This window comes from Entelurus aequoreus, linkage group LG01 (assembly GCF_033978785.1).
Source record: "Entelurus aequoreus isolate RoL-2023_Sb linkage group LG01, RoL_Eaeq_v1.1, whole genome shotgun sequence".
NCBI classification, from domain to species: domain Eukaryota; kingdom Metazoa; phylum Chordata; class Actinopteri; order Syngnathiformes; family Syngnathidae; genus Entelurus; species Entelurus aequoreus.
Window position 1 is genome coordinate 85,876,692 of NC_084731.1, and position 6,745 is coordinate 85,883,436.

The window sequence follows — 6,745 nt, forward strand, 5'->3', positions numbered from 1 at the left end:
AACTTGATATTTTTGTTCTCTGAGGTAATGTGCCCGGTGAAGGCATTCACTTCCTAGTTTCCTAACTCTTGAATGTTTAATTCTGATGGTTGAATACCAGACGTCAAGGCATTTCTCATACATTTCAACCTCACAGAAAGTAGTTTGAATGTCAGACCTCACTGTATGGCACTTCCATTTTTTTTCCATATGCTCTCATGGATTTTATCACTTTTTCTCTGGTTTCCTTCCCTCAGTCCAAAAACATGCAAGCTAGATTAAGTGGGGTCTCAATCACCCACAAGTGAATGGTTGGTTGTCTATGTGGCAGATGATCGGTCTAAAGTATACAGTGCATCCGGAAAGTATTCCGAGCGCTTCATTTATTCCACATTTTGTTATGTTACAGCCTTAGTCCAAAATTAAATACATTATTTTTGTTCTCAAAATTCTACAGACAATACCCCACAAGGTGATAGTTATTATATATTTCAAAAAAAAAAAAAAAAAAAAAAAAAAAAATATATATATATATATATATATATATATATATATATATATATATATATATATATATATATATATATATATATATATATATATATATATATATATATATATATATATATATGTATTTTGAATTGTAGAATTCAAAAGTTTGGGGTCACATTGAAATGTCCTTATTTTTGAAGGAAAAGCACTGTACTTTTCAATGAAGATAATTTTAAACTAGTCTTAACTTTAAAGAAATACACTCTATACATTGCTAATGTGGTAAATGACTATTCTAGCTGCAAATGTCTGTTTTTTGGTGCAATATCGACATAGGTGTATAGAGGCCCATTTCCAGCAACTATCACTCCAGTGTTCTAATGGTACAATGTGTTTGCTCATTGGCTCAGAAGGCTAATTGATGATTAGAAAACCCTTGTGCAATCATGTTCACACATCTGAAAGCAGTTTAGCTCGTTACAGAAGCTACAAAACTGACCTTCCTTTGAGCAGATTGAGTTTCTGGAGCATCACATTTGTGGGGTCAATTAAACGCTCAAAATGGCCAGAAAAAGAGAACTTTCATCTGAAACTCGACAGTCTATTCTTGTTCTTAGAAATGAAGCCTATTCCACAAAATTGTTTGGGTGACCCCAAACTTTTGAACGGTAGTGTATATATATATATATATATATATATATATATATATATATATATATATATATATATATATATATATATATATATATATATATATATATATATATATATATATATATATTACCATTCCAAAATAGTCGGAATCCCCCGAATAAGCATTCCGTTCAGTTGTAAACAAATGACACAAAGTAGCATCTGTGACCAGAATATTTCTAACTCCTGTTATTTGTTGGAGGCTAAATTGCAGAGTCGTTTAGGAATGGCTGAAATGACAGTGTTGTATGTGGTGTCGCAGACTACCTCCTCTGTTCAGAGATATTTTGTGATATATATATATATATATATATATATATATATATATATATATATATATATATATATATATATATATATATATATAATATTTATATATATATACATGTAAATATATAACATATATATATTATATATTTACATGTATATATATATATATATATATATATATATATATATATATATATATATATATATATATATATATATATATATATATATATATATATATATATATATAAATATATATTAATCAAATTTGTCGCCAACAAATTCATTTCGCAATGATAGTCGTAGACGTCATCGCTTTTGCTTTTTTGCAGACAGACACTAACGGGCGCGAGTCAACGTGATCGGTAACTGCAGAGGAACAGGAAGAGACAAAACCACGGCGAGTGACAACTAAACACGTTCGGGACACGTTCATGCCACCATCAAAGGTGTTTAACGTGACAACTTAAGTAAAAAAGATGATAAGAAATAAAAGATAAATGCCGTTTTTTAACTGGGGACCCATTGAATTTCCCAGTGACACACTCAAATTGCTACCTATCAACATCAGTGCTTGGGACATAACTTTTCCAGTGCACTCACTGAAAAGGCTGAGTTACTTTCTGATTGTTGGCCTTTTTGGCAGCAGATGATTTCTTACCCCAACCTCCAGAGAAGAAGACGACAGGGAATTTGCACCCCTGCTGTGTGACACTTACAGCAGCCAACAATACCCACTCTGTGGGTGTATTTAAAGGGGGCGGAGTAATGAAGGCATCTGAATGTACAATAGCTTCATTCAGTCCCACACACAAACTTTTTATTTGTTTTGGCCTCGTTCCAGGAATAGTTATTGTTGCAACTTTGTAGCGCTCATCATACTGCTCTTTTTGGAAGGTTCGGCCAAGCGTACCCTTAGTAGTAGGACCCCAACGCAGAGCAAACAATAAATAAGAATAATCGCAAAAAGCGCACTCAAAAAGGAGTGAGGGTAAATAACTAAGGATGCACATTAAAGGGGTGGAGAGGTAACAGGAACAGGAAACAAGAAGCGTGAGTGGAGCCAAAGCAGAGGAGAGGTACTCGACTGGAAGGGTGAACCATCAGGAATCTCCTGGCGCCGAGTGAATGCACTGGAGAGCTGAAGTAATCAGGGGGAAATGAGTATCAGGTGTGTGCCAGATCATGACTAAACTCTTTAGAAGTACTGCATTTGCTCCAAGTGGCTCCACTGTGCCAAGTGAGAGGACTGTGTTGACACACATTAACAGCAGATATCCTAGCAGAGCAAACCCAGTCCATGATCACGTGCATGTGACTTTTTATGTGCTTATGTCAAATGCTGATGTATCATTTTCCTGACTTAAAGTGCGTGCTCATTCGCTACGAATGAGCCCAAACTGACTATTTCCAGGGGGGGGGGGGAAAGCTACCAGTCTGCATTTTTGAGCACGTTTGCATTTTTTTCTGTAAAGATTTGTCGGGCAGCATCTGGCCCATTTTGGTAGATTTCAAATTGAACCGCCTCCCCCGCCTTTTCTTGTTGCTTTTTTCCAGCTTGTGCGACACTGACAGGTCACCCTGTGCTCAACTTGGGGGGTTTGTGACCAAGCGTGGTGGCTCGCTTGTGTTTGCACTTCACCACGTGTCTCAGAGTGTCTAGACTGTGCCAGCATGTGTGGAATCGAGTCGACCCGTCTGCACTGCCTTTTTTCCCCACACCGACACTGTAACGGAAGCAGACGGCACTGAGACAGGGACGTTGTTTAGCTTGCAGCGTGTTTATTAGCACAAGTGTGTGACGTGGGTAATTAAACCAAATACATGGTGTGTGACTATGTGATGCGATTACCTAGTGAGTGTTACTGAGAGGTGTTGAAGGTGTAGGTGTGTTGTGAGAGATGCGGAAGTCCAGAGAGGGCAAGGCAGACTCGGAGGTCCATGGGCAAGCAAGACGTCAAGGGCTGGAGTGAGGCGTCAGGGTCCGTGGACAGGCGAGAGGTCGAAATCCGGGGAGGCAGCAAGAAGTTCAGAGGGAATCCAGGGAGACGAGACGCACAGCTCAAAATCAGGAAACGGAGGGGAGCTGAGGGACGAGGGAACAGGACACGACACGATGAGCACAGAGGAGGAGAAACACAGAGAGCGAGGAAGCACATAGGCAAAAAGCTCGAGACGTGTAGGGCTTACTGTACAGGTACAAGTAGCTACGTTCTGGCACTGGAACGCAGGACGCGCTGGCTTAAGAAGGCAGTGGAGTCTCAATCAGCGTCAGGTGTGTCAATTGCAGAGTGAGTGCAGCTGCGTGGGGCCACTGCAGGAGAGGAACACCCGTGGGCGTGTCCGGAGACAACAGAGCAGTGGCGTGCGGTGAGGTTAATGTCTGGTGAGGCACGACTGCATCATCACAGTCAGATTTACAAACATATGAACCTGCAGTGCAGGTGTACCTAATGTTGTGTCCCTGCGGTCGTTCGCGGCTCCTGCAGCGCGAGCATTGTTGTTTTTGCACTTTTTGGCTTCTTGTTAAGTGACTTTTTTTTGGGTGGATTCGGTCTTGCACGTGAAGGGTTTGGGTGTGGGCTTTGGTTGGTGTGGCGCTCCCGTCGGGCGGTGCATTCTGCGGCGGAGGTGCTTGGCACCAGGAGGCGGGGTTATGAGACGAGCCTCTCACAGTGCGTCTTCGCAGCAGATTTATGAATGCTCAGCACTAAAAATACGTTACACACATACAGTTGTTGACAAAATACACTGTACATTATATACCTCAGCTAACTAAACTATGGAAATGTATAATATAATTCATATAGCAATACAGTCTCACTGCACAGCAGGCCAGCAGTTAGCCGAGTCGCAATCCATGGTGAGGCACAAGTGCCTCAACTGGCTGCTGATCACCGCACCGTCTCTTCTCAGTATTTGAACGGCAGATGTGAAAATAAAAATAAAAATAATCTAAAACTGGTGAAGTTAAATGGAAAATAACTTTAGTATAGTCACTGGATACATATAACAATTTAATTAATTTTTTTTTCTTTTTACTTTTTTTTTTTCTTTCCATGATGGCAGGTGAGGCCCCGGCTCCCCTGCCTCTAGTGACTGCACGCCACTGCAACAGAGTGTGTGGCAGCAGGTATTTTGAACCGTCACAGACACCCACTTAAACATGACCTTAAAATCTGTAAATATTAATTACACTTAACTACAGTACAATAAGTAGTAATATTTGCTTCATATCAATTCTCCCATTGGCAGGACAATGTTACAGTTACTTTTTGGACGCTGACAATGCTGATTGCATGCCGGTTGGCCAGGTTTCCCCCATAGAGAGAAATGTCATGAATACATCCATGGGATAGAATAGGGCTGGGCAATATGGCTGACAACTCTATCACAATATAAGTGTTTTATATTGGTCAATATCGATATTTATTGATATGGAGAACGTTCATGTTTTTAAAAAGCAGGCTTTTGATTGGGCTTTTACCTAATATTTATTAAGATTTTATTGAGTTATATTTTCAAAAATAATATATTCACTCTATATTCATTTAATTTTTTATCTTTTTTATTTATTTATTATTATTTGTCTTTTATTTTTATTTTTATATGTCTTACTTGTATTTTATCCTTTATCGCTACTCATGGTTCTCACTATTTTACAAGTTTTTTTTATTTTTACTTTCCAACGTTCCTCAGAGGGAGCCATCTTCGTCAGGGGTTGTCGGCTGTGCCGTGGGGGCACTTTGTGTCAGCGTCCTGGTGGCCATGGTGCAGATGTCTCCTGTGATAGTGTTTACTCACATGGCTCCTCTGTATTCAGCCATGCATTCACTTGTTCATATAGTTGCATATGTGTGTGTGAGTGTTTGTGTTTGGTATGGGATCTGGGTCATCGGGGTATTGTTTTTACCTTTGTAAAGGACTTTTCCGTTGCATTTATTTTATGTATGAACAGCGCTTTATAAATAAAGTTTGATTGATTGATTGAAAGTGCAAAGATTCAGCGAGAAGGGTGAACAATGCTGCAGTTTTCCTATAAACTGTACCTGCTGGCAGAGTGTGCAAGGCTATGGGTAAGAAATACCGTGTTTATTCCGCCACGACCGCACTGCTGATCCTGTGCCAAATGGGTCAGTCTCCAACGGCCGCCTTGAGCTAGAGTATAGGAAGCGGAGGACGTGAATCAAACAAAAACACAGGCGAGGAGAAGCTGGTGGGCGTTTGAGATGTGTTTATTCACCCTCCTCCTGTTGGAAGGTCCCCCACTTTTCTTCGAAACTCACGTTCACGTTTTGCAAATTGGAACAGAAAAAAAAAAGGAGGCCACGGGCCACAACGTAGAAAAACAACTGCGTATCGCTGAGGTAGGCATTTCCCTGCAGTGTGTAAGTGGAAATGTATCCGGCGTGCGTGGATGTGTAGGCCGATTTACTGTGTGTCTGCAAGTGCATGCAAGTGCGCACGTGCTCCCCAGATTTGTCCCATATGCGAAAGAGCATTCAGCAGCTGGCGGTCAGGGCCACGTCTCCGCTGACAGATCAGCAAACTGCTGCACGTGAGCGCTCGTCGAGTCACATCCAACGCCGTCTTTTGCGTTGACGTTGTCAAACTAATTTTCAGATCTGGGAGCCACATGGAGAAAAATGTACTCCCAAAATAGTAAACTCACGGCACGATAACTTAAAAATAAAGACAACTTCAGATTGTTTTCTTTGTTTAAAAATAGAACAAGCTCATTCTGAAATTGTACAAATCATAATGTTGTTATTTTTTTTACAATTACCTGTTGCGGTTAATAGTATTCTATCTTTATTTGTCGTTATTTATATTTTCTGAATAAATGATGTGATAATGTTCATCAGTCAACTCATTGGTGTTAATTTTCAATCTATCAAGATAAAAAAATGATATCAAAATCTAATTACAGTATGTTATTTATGTAGTTTGATCATTTTCCTCGACTGGTGCACTAACATCATGTGGTTTATTTTGTACAAATGTAGCATCATCTACAAAGATACAAAGTTAAAGTTAAAGTACCAATGATTGTCACACACACACTAGGTGTGGTGAAATTTGTCGTCTGCATTTGACCCATCCCCTTGTTCACCCCCTGGGAGGTGAGGGTGGAGCAGTGAGCAGCAGCGGTGGCCGCGCCCAGGAATAATTTTTGGTGATTTAACCCCCAATTCCAACCCTTGATGCTGAGTCCCAAGCAGGGAGGTAATGGGTCCCATTTTTTATAGTCTTTGGTAGAGATGTCCGATAATATCGGCCTGCCGATATTATCGGCCGATAAATGCTTTAA